Here is a 13143-nt window from a genome sequence, read left to right on the forward strand (position 1 = left end):
CCCCCTGTAGAAAGCATCCTGTTAACTTCACTGGTGTGAATCATGAGTACGAGCTACTGTTACCAGGCTGGCTAGGTTAGGTGACTGGGATGCAGATTTCAAATACTGTGATGTGTGTTGATCTGGGGTCTTGGAGGGAAGGGCTCAACCTCTCTTGGGAAGGAAAAGAATCAATTGTGCTTGGAACAGCTTGCAAAAGAATTTAGGAGGGGATCCATGCTAACTTCCTTACCTCTGTATCCTCCCACATCTTGCCTTAAACTGATAAATGCAAAAGTATGTAGGGTTGATTAGAATCAGTTGCCTTAAATTAAAATACTTTCCAGAGCTGAAGGAGTTAACTATTTACACCAAGGACAGCAATCTGGTTTTTATCTTATTTTTTATATTTTAAATGGCAGGGAATGCTCTGAGAGTCACAGGGTTGATATTTGGCTGGTCCGAAGTATTGGGACTTAGAATGCCTCCAGTGCCGGGGGCAATCAGAGACACTGCAAGGGTTGCAGTGGAAGATGGATTTGGTTCTCAAGTTTGAGGTGAGACACAGGTATTTTGCATCCTAACAGCACAAAACACTTGGGAAAGAAACTCTAGTGCTTTAAGGGCTTTTATATGAAGAGTAAGAGCCTCAACAGGACAGTCTAGCTGGCCTTGGCGAGGACAGTGTGCTCTCCTGATCAGGCAGTGGTCAGGAGTACTCACCATCTCTGTGCTCTGCAAGTATGTAATTTAGGAAACATCCTGAAGCTGAAGTACAGACAAAGGTGGATTATATTAGTCTTCATTGCTGAGTTGTTTCCTTCAGCCCAGGGTATTATTTTTCTTATACTATAACAACTGATCGTTCCCAAATGCATCCCTTGAAAGGTCTTTAGGCTGCATGCCAGGATATTGGAGCTAATAGGGAGCTCCAGGATGGGGATGAATGGGGTTGGCTCCAGCCTGGAGATATTTACGTGTTTGTACACGCATTATTTCAGAGAGGGTGAGAGCAGCATCCTTAGACTAAAATTGAGCACTGAAAGCCTCTAAACCCATTTTCAAACCAGCAACATAATTTAAAAGGCCTTGCAGTGCCTGGGATGACTCAAGGAAACTTCCTCCCTCCCCCTTTCCCTGTGTCACTCACATTTCACCTTGACTGCAGGTGACTGGATGTGATGGATCGGGGAGGAAGGGGACAGCAGGGAATGGCTGCTGTGACAGAGGGCACTGCTGGCAAACGTGAGGGCTGCAGCCCCGAGGCTTCTCACCAGCTCAGCACTACTCAGAGAATCGGGATCGGCTGCGGGAACCCCAGTCCCTGCACTGGGCAGGGAGGCTGGGGACAGGGAGCTGCAGGGTGTCCCCTTTCGGGTGATGCCTCCTGTGCTGTCTGCCATCAGCTGTGGCTACCAGCGCTGCTCAGTGCTCACTAACTTTGTGTCAATGAGTGCTTGTGCTTCGGTGATGATGAGAAAACATTTCTGTGCAAACCTGTGAAGCGTCTTGGGGGACTGGTTATATCGAAGCATCTCCTGGCACTACAAAAAGTGGGACAGTATTCCTTTTCCTGTTAGTTTTTTACTGTGAATGGATTTTTGAAGACAAAAGCTGTAAGTCAGCCCTTTTTCTTTCCTGTTTAGTATATAAAATCTCTACTGTGTGCGAGTCCGGTCTGTGCAGGATCCATTCCAGTGAAGGGAACTTGGCACACATACTGCAGTATCATCCCCCTTCTGCAGTAGACAGTGCTGTAAGAAAATGAAATTCATTCATTGTCTGCTCCCAGCAGGAGCCCATCCATCCATCTGCTACCTATCATTGTCTGTCTGTCTTAGAAATTTAAGCAGCCACCTTCCTCTGTGCCTGTCACAAGGAGGCAGTAACAATAGTAGCCTTTGACATGTCCAGCCCTTTTCTCTCTCCCTTTTCAAGGCTTTGTTAAAAGAAGGGCTTTTCTGGGGTGAGAAAGAGAACAGACAGAAACTGTGTTCAGATTGTAAATGACACTTCAGGGAAAAGGTTTTTCACGCAGCAGAAAGACATCAGAGAGCTGGTCTTCTCTGGGGGGGTCAGTCCCTACTGGGTCCCCTGACTGGACAGCTCCCACGAGTTGCACTGTCCTAGGGCAGCAGAGCTGTTGTGTATGCAAGGGGGGTGTTTCACAGGAGGAAATGAGGCTTCCATGTAGCCATGGCTTGATCTGTGGATTTTTTGGAAAATGAGGACCTCTATTTCAAAGTGTTTGCAGAGAAGAGGCCCTATTCCCAGCTCTAGTGTGCTCAGAGCATGGAGTTATCAGACAGCTATGCTTCTCATCCACTGCTGTTCATGTATCACAGTTGCTTTGGGCTGCAGCTACAGTCTGTAAGAGATGTTGCAGCGACCTGACTGCAAGGGACAACCAGAAGTTATAGGCCTAATGGGAAAAGGGGTGTTCAATTGCCATCACCCAAGAGAGGGATGAATATGTAGTTTGACTTTATGCTTTCCTTGGCAGGTTCCATTTCCCACTCTATTACTTGCTGGTGGACTATGGGTGGATTGGAACTGCAGAGTTGCAGTGGGGACTACCAGGGGTGTCAGGGCATAAAAAAGAAGTGGGAGATCAGAGTTTAAAAATTAGGGAAAGCAAATGTCTTTTTTTTCATGTCCCAGTTTCTATCGTGAACTCTCTTCTGGGAATGAATGTTTTCTTGGATCCTCATCTAAGAGAACAGGAAGATGAGAGTAAAGAGGCACAAGTCAGAAGCCAAGGCTTTCTGCTTGTTACCCTCAGCAGGAAGTCTGCTAGGTCTTGGTGCTTCTTGGTACTCTGAGCCATGTGGGCTATGAGCTTTGGAAGGAAAAGGAGAACCTGTCTTGGCTGTGCCTCTGGAGTACTCGAGTGCCATCGCTTCGGCCTTGCAGGGGTTCAACATCAGCAGCTATTCTTGGTCTGAAAGCTGATTTCCTGCATTGTTGTGACATTTTAGAACTGGTTGCATCCCTCGAAAGTGAGTCTTGCTGCTGAATTTCGCAGGCACGGAGCTGGCAGCTTGTTCTCACTCACTCCTAGCAGAGGCATGTGGAGAAGCAGAGACTGTGCCGGACACCCCAGGAGGTGACAGATGAGCCCTTCACTCAGTGTGTTGCCTGAGCTTTCTTTCTGAAACCTTGAAGACAGCACACTGGCAAGAAAGCTTGCTAAAAATATGGCATCATAGAACAGCTGCCAGCTTCGTGGGGAGGCTGATGGCAAAGGAGTCTCTTGGGTTTGACTGTTGTGGTCCTGGAGCTTGTGAGAGAACAAAATTCAGGGCTCCTAGGTTTACATCCTGTAAATTTCTGGCTCCCTGTAGGCCTCATGAGAGACATTTAATATCTTTTTACTAATTAAAAATAACATACATGAGTTATAAGATTTGTAGAACACCTAGGAGAAATTATGATGTTGGCTAATAACAGTTCACCTAGAAAATTGAAAGAGGTTAGTGAGGTATCATGTGATAAATATTGGCCAAATATTAAAAAAAAATCCTGGCCTAAAAATCTTATTAAAATGAGAGATGTTTATATGGAGGTTTATTTTTCTTGCAAGGTCTTTGCTTAGTTTGATGGTGCTACATTAAACTAAGAGGTTTAGACAGTTTGGAAAGACAATTCCAATCCAAAGAATCCAAGAACAGCATAGAATAATGCAAGTATTTTTCAGCTTGCTTTACAGAAATGCATCAGTAATATACTGCGTTGTGTCAAAGTGACAGTCTGAATGGGTATCAGAGGGGATAAAAAGCATGCTGAGCCCAGCTGATGCTCTTACATTTAGTAAGGTCTTTCCCAACATATATCTCACTTATTCCCTCTGAGGAGCAGCACATCAATAAACAGGTTTTCAGCCTGGCTCTGGCTCCAGTTTTCAAAGGGTTTCTGAGATGATTCTGTAAGAAGTGGGCTTGAGGATTTGCACAGCATGAACATCTGTGTGCAGGCGCAGTGTAACACCTCATGGTAGGTCAGGATGTAGTCCAGCTGTAAGGCAGCTGGGGAGGCCCTCCTTGGCACTGCTTTATGTCCTGGAGAAAATCTTCATCTGAGCCAGGCTTGCAGTTACTAAAACCACCTTTGGAATCAAAGAACTCCACTGCTTTAGGGTCTTAGATTTCACTGTTCAGGTAGTGTGTGTCTTTCTCCACATGACCTTGATTCATTTGCTTCTTCCTACCTTACAGTCAGTTAAATGAGGCATTGCTGTACTTTTGCAACAAAGAGTCCAAGCTATAGTCCCAAATGAATGTTCCCTCCATGACAGATCCTTCTTTAGGTGAGCTTTTAGCCAAAGCTCAAAACCCTTTAGCAAGACCAAGTCAACCTTCATGAGATCCTTTGGACATATTCAGTTACTAGGCTACTAGATGTGTTTCAGAGACCCTCTCCATAGCAACCAGTGAAAATGTGAATAATCTCTGTTATTGGAAACCATGGGAAATTGTGCACCTGGGAGTGAATGCAGATTTCACTTATTTAAGCACTAAGACAAAAGCTTTTCAAGGATCAGTCATTTCACTGGCAAACAAAAACAGCTTGAAAAATATACTAAGGACATTTGAAGAGTTTTGGTTATAAAATAAAACATTTAATAAAGAATACTTTGAAGTTCTGTATTGTCTTTCAGCAATGATTTACCTTTAGGGTGCTGCCTGGATATTACAAAGGAAAGTTTACTAGAAATACAATAGATAATAAATAAGAGAGATTAAATCTCATTCTTCTCTGTATGTGTTAATAAAAGATCCCCATAATACTCCTGAAATGCAGGAAGTATAAAAGATAATAGTGAAAGTATGCAGTGGAAATAGAATGTTGTGAGTGACTAAACTAATCAGTGGATAAATGGATGGCCAGTGTGAACAGAGCCCTGCTTGCAGCCCACACAGATCCCAGCAGAGCTCCCTGTTGTATATGGAGAATAAAACTGACCTTGATGTGAAGGGTTACAAAATCTGAATCACTTCCCTGAAATATGGTGGCTAAAATTAATTCCATCATTCATTTTTCAACATTTTTCCATTCTGATGAACCCAACTCACCTTTGGAGAAACCCCTGACCAAGGACCAATAGTTTCCAGAACAGGAGGGGAAAGTGGAACTGTATTATATTGGTTCCTGTTCTCTCGATATGGAGAGAGTAGGGGTAGATCCACATGAATATCAATCTTTCAGGGGAATTTGACATCAGAAGAAGTTTAGATACCGTAGTACCTGCTTTGGCCTCTAAAAGCCTTTAACCCTTGCTTTTTGATTCCTCACACAGTAAGACAACTGAAAATTGCCCTGCTTGTCTCTGACAGCACATGCTTTCTTAGCAGCCTGTTTTTCTGGGGCTTTCAGGCATTTGTGAAATGCTTCTATTCTTAACAATGCAATATATAGAATGGGAATGGGTGTCTTCCTAAATTAATCCTTGAAACCACTGCTAGGTTTTTCTTCATTTTTCATCTATGTCCTTCTGGACAGATCGTGTCTGAAAGGATGGGAATGTGCACGTGTATGTGTACACATGTATGTACAGATTCACAGACACATATTTAACATCCAATCTGTCTAAATGGAAGTTTTGAAAAATATCAAATCTATTACTCAGAGATCATAAGAGGATTGGAATTATAAGGCTTTTTTAAACATATGTTATTTTGAGTTGAATGTATACTTGCTTCAAGCTGCTCTGTGCAACCATGGAGATGAGAAAAGTACTTTGAGAAAATGAAAGCCAGAAAATTTTAAACAGGATAATTCTAGTAGCTGGGGCTGTAAGTGGCTTATTAAGAACTTATAGTGATGTGGCAAATTTGACAATGGTGAATATGAAGTAGATTTGCAGAATGCAGTTTTGTGACTCTGGTTACCTGTTGTCCAGCAGGATGCAAAGTCCCCTGTATGGCTACGAGCTGACTTTGTTTCTTACGTCTCTGTCATCTTCTGTTTATTGTCTCCTAGTTCTTACATACTGGAAAAGATGAAAGCCTTCACACTTTCTCTTTTTGAAAGATACATGTGCAAAGGTAATTCCCTGGTGAATAAACCAGGATAACCTGGAACAAAACAGGACCAAAGCACTGGTGTTTCATTTGGGTCTGACTGCGGACACCAAGTATTATATTAGCTCTTTCAGGAAATACAGGACTAGGAAACTTAGACAAACATAGGTTACAGAACTCTGGAAAGGGGTTATGATTTCAAAACAAAGGTTTCTTGGGTTCATATCAGAGTCTGTCAAACACAGGAGAAATCTAATCAAGTACCTAGAGAGAGACTGAGATTAAGCATTTAGGGGGTATTTGCTTCATGACACTGACTGTTGGGAGAGGATCAGAGTGCTCTGTGGAATGCTCACATCAATCCAGAGAGTATCCCCAGAGGACAGGCATTCATGAAATGTGTCTTACCTTGAATCCTTTTTTTTTTTTTTTTTAATTTTGTGCCCAGCTATGAGGAATCATATTTAGAAACCCCAGCTAAAGGTTTCTAAATAGTTATGCTCTGAAGTGCAAGAGGCTAATGAGCTAGCAAGAAGTAACCTTGAGCCAATGGTGAGCTGAAGGAATTAGGGCATATTTTAGGTCATCTGGTCCTGCTTCTGCAAAGCAAGAAAAGCAGTCACCAGAAAACATTCCCAAGAGAACAGGTTGCAGCTTCTCAGGGAGGGAAATGAGACCCATGCCCCTACCATGACCAAGGTGGCATCTTGGGCTCCCAGCCAATACAAAAGGCTCTGTGGGTGAGTCAGTGGCTGTGCCAGCCCCACGCCAGCTCTGATTGCTAAACACTACTGTTGGGAAAGCTCCTGCAGAGTCAGAGCGCAGTGGTGCTGAGAGCACCAGCTCGCTATGAATATTTAAGTAGCTCAGTGCATTCAATTAGCAGAAAATTTGGGTTGTCCCATTGCTGAACATTTGCAACATGGAGAAATTTAATTTTATGGTGGCTGAGATCCTTTCGTGTGCAATGACAAACTAAGGAAACTCCAGCAGTACAGCTATCTGTCATGAAGCTATTTTACAATTCCTTCTACTATACAAATGACACAGTGAAAAATTCCCTTATTAGTTTAGACAGCAACAGTTCTCTTTCACTAACAGTAATGGATTGAAATTAGTTGTACAGTCCTCATGCCTGGTCATGACAGAAGGTGTCCCTCTGAAAAGCAGATATTTTCATCAAAAGCCATGTCTCCACGTGTTGGGGTCATCAGGCACTCTCTGGCCTCTCTTCATAGCAAAGAGAAGGATGCAAGTTGCATCTGGGGGAGTGATTTGATTTCAGAGACATTGACTGGGAGAGCTTCAGTTTCAGTGGAAGAATTATGAAGTAAAAAGCCTCAGGTGGGGCAGGATGGTAGAGGGAGCTGAAGATGCAGCAAAATTTTCTCATTTTTCTGGTTCAGTTGTTCTGTCTCTGGAAAGTACTTGGCTTCATCTCTGTAGTTCTGGAAGAAAATAAATCTTTTTTTCTTCTAGGCTTCAGCAAATATATGAAGAAGCACCTTTTTTATCTACAGTTCATTCCATTAATGTTTCTTCTGAAGTGATTGGTACTGACTATCTTTCTCAGCACTTACGTGGTTGTTGTTAAAGACTAAATATGTTTTGTGGTTACCTTTTTCAATGTTATTGGGGTGGATATGATGCACTCAGGTGAGGGGAATGAGGAGGAGACAGGAAGATTTTCCCAGCACTTTGTAAGGTGTTTTTGTAAGTAAGAGGTATGACCCTGGATACCAGCATCTGAAAGGAGAAATTTCCTTTTTTTTTTTTCACTAGTATCACAGTGTAGAGAAAACAGCTCTGATCAGCACTAATGGTTTCTCCTTCCTGGAAACCTTACCTTAAAAAAGAGGCCATGGACATCAATCCAGGCTGAAAAGTTTGGATCTATAGTCTGTTCTCTGTGTCACAAGTTCTGGCTTTTTTTTCTTATCCTCAATGGCCCAGCCTCAAAGTTTGTCCTCAAAAACTGTTGCAGATCTCCACTTTGACTGACAGCAGCAGTCGTGCAGAGCTTGTGTCCATCCACAACCAGAGAAAGGGACAGAGGATCAGAGCACTGTGCCCTGGAGGTCACATTTGCAGGAGGGGGGGAAAGACATAATAAAGGCTCTGTGGGGTGTATCTGTGTAGGTTGAGTTTGTTCTCACTCTGATATCCAGCATTTAGAAACACTATTCCAAAGTCAGCTTGTACAGAAATACAAGCAAGAAAAACCTGCCCCAAGCTTAAACTTTTCAAAAAAAAAGAGGTCAGAGGTGATGTTCTCAGAGTTGAAATGGGAAAGGGATTTTTTGAGAACAAAGGCATCACTATCTGAGCAGATATAATATTTGGTGACTGGAAGCTGAAGACATAAATCCCTAGTTAAATGAAAAATGTAAGCTCATCAGGAAGGGTAATTCAAAATTTATCTGAAGATGAGGGAAGTCTTAAGTTTTGGAAGTATTACATGAGCTCAATTATGAGACACTGTCTGATCACAGCTATTCTGGTGATTTTCACTTTTTGCTGGGCTGCACATTGGGGCTGATGATCACAGCAGCTATTTCTGGCCTGGGAGTCTTGTGCTAGTGTTGTTTATGGCACAACAACTCTGTGAAGAGGTCTTTGAGTCACCATGGCTCTTGACAGAGTGCTTCTGCCAAGCAGGGAATGTACTTAAAATACACACTGAAGAACAATGAAGGTGCCTTGTTGGCAGAGCCTGATATATTAGTCTTTGATAAGGGATACAGATCCCTTAAATTATTTAGATGAAAAGGGACATTTAGTTTGTCTGAATGTCAGATCTCCTGGGTGAGAGCAGATTCATTTATAAAAACAACTGCACTTAGTGTGTCTGGAGGGAATATTGATTAAAGGAAATGTTGGAAAGGAGATACAACACAGGACAGGATGGGAGATGACCGACAGATTAACATAGGTTAATTCCGAAAGAGAACAAGCGATGTGTTCCAAATAATGAACAGGGATGGAGGAAAACAGAGAAAGCTTGCAGAGCTGCTAAACATGTCACTTGTGTCTCAGACGTGTTGGGCTTTTCCTTCAGAGATGTGACACCCTCGAGCGATTAATGGGGAAACTCCAGACCTGTGAGAGCTTTTTGAAAAGAAGCCACAAGAACCTTCCCAGACTGGACTTGAGTCTTTATTGGAAGACATGTTCTTGGGAAGCAAGATGTGGTTAATTTAAGTGTGGCGTTAGGCTGTGAAAGAACACATGAGAGAGGAAAATGTGAGGATGCAGAACATAAACCCTCATAGTTTGGAGACACTGGACTAGTCTATGAAACTAACTTGCATGATCCTATTAAACGTAGGCTCCGAGGACCTCAAAAGTCTTCATCTGTTTATTCTTCCCACACCTTCCTGGAAAGACTGGGAAGTGGTGGCATCCTGGAGAGCTGGGCAGGGAGCTGCTGCATAAAGTGACTTGTCCTATGTCATCCAGCAGATGGTTTTCTGAGCTGTGATTTAGAACCCAGGTAATCCAAGCAGAAGGTGACACTGGTGCTATTGAGTTCTGATAAATGGGAATTCCTGCTGGTTTCAGGTGTACTTTTGGACAACACCAGTTTATTACCTTTCTCCAAATAGGGCCATATGGCTCATCAGTGACATGCAGGATGGGATAACAGGCTTTGTATATTTGTTTTTCCTTTCCCATATTTAATGATCTCTGAAATTTTAGCATTCTAGGGAGTGTGTTTCTTGATAGTTTGATGGAAATCCCTATTTTCAAGCAATCAGAGAGACAGTCAAAGTAAGAAACTTTTAAATAGTTGAAATTTAAAAATTTTTAGTGGAGGGAGGACATTTTCTTTCTGGAATTTCCCGTTTACTTTCTTTTTGAGCTAGTTCAAGGCATTTTTAAATTTTCATTGCATGGAAGTCAAATTTGTAAAATATTTCTTTGCGCATACTCTTTCGGGGAAATAACCTTTCACTCTGATCACTACATAACGTGACGTCCTGAAGATGCCGAGGGAATCCTGAACCTTCAGTTTTTGGCAGGAATAACTGCAAGGCTGAGACGTTAGTCTTTTAACCATCACAAATTTGATCTTTGTTGTCTTTTCTATGGATTTGTGGACATAGAAGTCCTGTGTATCATTCGTACAGTCTTATCATGAGAATGTAACTTATTCTTCTGCAGAGCAGCACCTGTTCCTACATGCCAGGAGAGAGTAATCTTTACGTGAATTACTTTGGAGATTTTCAAACTGTGGTCCATGGAACCCTGTTGATCTAAAGATTAGGTTTTACAAGCCCATGGAAAATAACTTGGAAAAACAAAAGCCTCCCATCTGTAGACTGACGTTTGTGGCCCCGGGGGGCCACATTTCCGTCTGAACATTTTTAAGAGTTTACAGATGTAAAGAATTTGGAAACTTCTCATGCAGAGCGATCAAAATGAAAGTTTAGAGAAGACTTGCTAGAAAACCCCTAAACCCCAAGCTCTGAAAAGTTGTGGTTTACATGCTTAGTGAAGCCAGGATGACTGTCATGTACTGGTGGCCTAATGAACAAAAGTGTGAATAAATGAATAAAAGTGCTCCCAGAAGGCCTTTTCAAGGAATTAAAGAAAGATCTCTCGATAAACATGAATGATGGATGAAAGAACCTCTTAGAGCAAGGTCTGACTGTGTGGAATATGTGGTCAGTTCTGAATTCATTCTGTTAAAAAAAACAAGCAAACCATTGGCCTCAAGAAGAAAACTGGCAATATTTAGTTGTTACTAGGAATCATTTACTCAACTGGATTACTAGTTTATAGTGAAGATGCTACTGTAGAGGAAGTCAGATGGGAGATTACTTATACACATTTAAGGGACTGGATCTTAAAAACTTAAAATAAATAAATAAACAAATAAATAAGTAAAACCACAACAGAGCTGAAAGAATCGTGCAGAACTTTTTTAATCTTCCAGAACCATAGCTCCTGAGGAGGACCATGTCACCAGTGTCCATGCATGATAGAGAAGGTGTATCCAGGTACGCTGTCATGATTATCTTTGGTGTGGGGTGGACTCACATGAAACATCATCACTGGAGCATCTTGGAATACAGGCACTTGCTTTCTTGTGGAACAGTACATTGCTCACAGTGATACCTCTAGTGACTAACATGTGAGATGTAATATGTGGATGTGCACAAACACTCTGTTTTTGTGAATAGACATATATTGTTATTTTGGATTCTGATTTTTCGTATGCATTAGCTAGATCCTCAATAACTCAAGAGATTTAATGCTGATCTTAGTGACTAAGTGTGGATTTGCTCAATAGATGGTTAGGAAGTTACTTTGTTTTTATATAATGTTGACAGAGGAATCAATTACAGCGAAATTGCTTTGTGTGTGTTTCCTGTTACCTGCAGGGTGTATTTTCAGTGAGTAATATCACATCCTAACTAGGTGGATAGGCAGACAAGCATATTTCTAAACAGGATAAATGAGCCCTGGTGAAGCACTGAACTAACATTACGTTCCTGCTTATATCCAGATAATTCACTGCATCATACAATATATATCTGGACATATGATGAGATTTTTGAACACGTACATAGAAGCAATTCAATAGGTAATGTACACGAATTTGCAGCTGAGTCTAGGTGCTTAAGCGTTATCAAGACCTTTGAAAATGCCTTTGATATTTTGAACAAAAAGTCAAAGAGGGTATTTTTACTTCTGATTAAAAATTGACTGAGCAGGTGTAAAGACATTGCCATTAGCTGAAGGGGAAACACTTCCAAAATAAAGCATACGAAGGTTTTTTTTTTTCATGGTTTTTATTTGTTATTCATCTTAATGGTTGTAAGAATAGATGGATAGAGGATGAATGTGTTGTTTTATTACCTGAATTTAAATAGATTGCCCTGTTCTCCTCACCTTGAGGAAAGCCTGTTAGCCAGCAATGCCAGGAGGGGACCTTTGCGCTTCTATTTCTGAGTGTCTGTAACATGGTCCTTAAATGCCTGCTTCACTCATTACAAACCCCATGAAAACCAGCTTGATTAAAGCGATGGTAGGAAAGGCAGAGGGGGAATACAGATTTTTTTATTTTGTCCTTCTGACCTAGCAGCTTTGCATTGTCGGACAAGCCATCAGATTTGTGACTTCCAGGGAGAGCAGGGAGAGCTGGCAGCTGATTTGGAATATCATTAAAAGGGGATTGTGTTGTGGCATCACAACAAGGACAAGGGAGGATAACCCTGTGAGGGTGTCACTGAAGCAGACAGGTTTAGTGTGGTTCGTGTGAGAATGGCATGACTGCAGGAGGCAGAGGTGTCACAGGAGTCATGACAAGCTGAGAGTTTGGCACCAACCTACACACATGGGAAGGGTTCAGACCCTCTGATCTGAGAAAGCAAGTGCAGAAGGTGTCATCCTCATAATAATCTAAATCATGAGGTAAGCATGTTTATGCTGTCTAAAATGTTTGTTTTACAACAAACACTAGAACCTGTATCTTCTTATCTTTAAAAATTTCCATCTTTTCTTTGCATTTTACTTTGTTCTTGGTTTTCCCATTTTTCATGGCAGTTGTCAAAACTGACTCATTCCTCCCCTATAAAAATACACCAGGTTGTATGCTTTGGTCGCTCTTCTCTTTGCTTTAACCCTCGAGTCAGGGTCATACTGGTTTTCTGTATTTGTCTCCCAGCTTCTGAGCTGTACTTGCAAATACATCATTTTTCTCCACATGGAAATGTTCCATACAGACAATGTATCACCTTCCCCTCCAATGCCTAAGTGGTGGGGAAATGAACACCTCCAACCATCTTTGGGAATACTGAGTTTGTAGTCCTCATGTGCAATGTGGAAATCCTACAAGTAGTCAAGGTTTACCCAAGGATTTTCTTACAACTGCTTTATTCTTAGAAAGAATCAAGGGAGTTATAAATGTGTTGTGTGAGGGAAATAACCAGTTTTGAACACAATCCTTCACCCTGCCTCTCAATTGTGCTTCCAGTCATTGCCTATAGATGCAATGATTTTTCAATCCCTCCTGATTTTGCATGTCTGGCTTAATATTTTACTGTGTTGATTGGATGACCCTTATTGAATGTTTTTTAAAGCTCTTTTTTTCTCTGATTCTATCATGTGCTTGCAAAAAGGAAATTTCAGATTTCTC

Source organism: Chiroxiphia lanceolata, chromosome 10 (assembly GCF_009829145.1).
Source record: "Chiroxiphia lanceolata isolate bChiLan1 chromosome 10, bChiLan1.pri, whole genome shotgun sequence".
Lineage (NCBI taxonomy): Eukaryota > Metazoa > Chordata > Aves > Passeriformes > Pipridae > Chiroxiphia > Chiroxiphia lanceolata.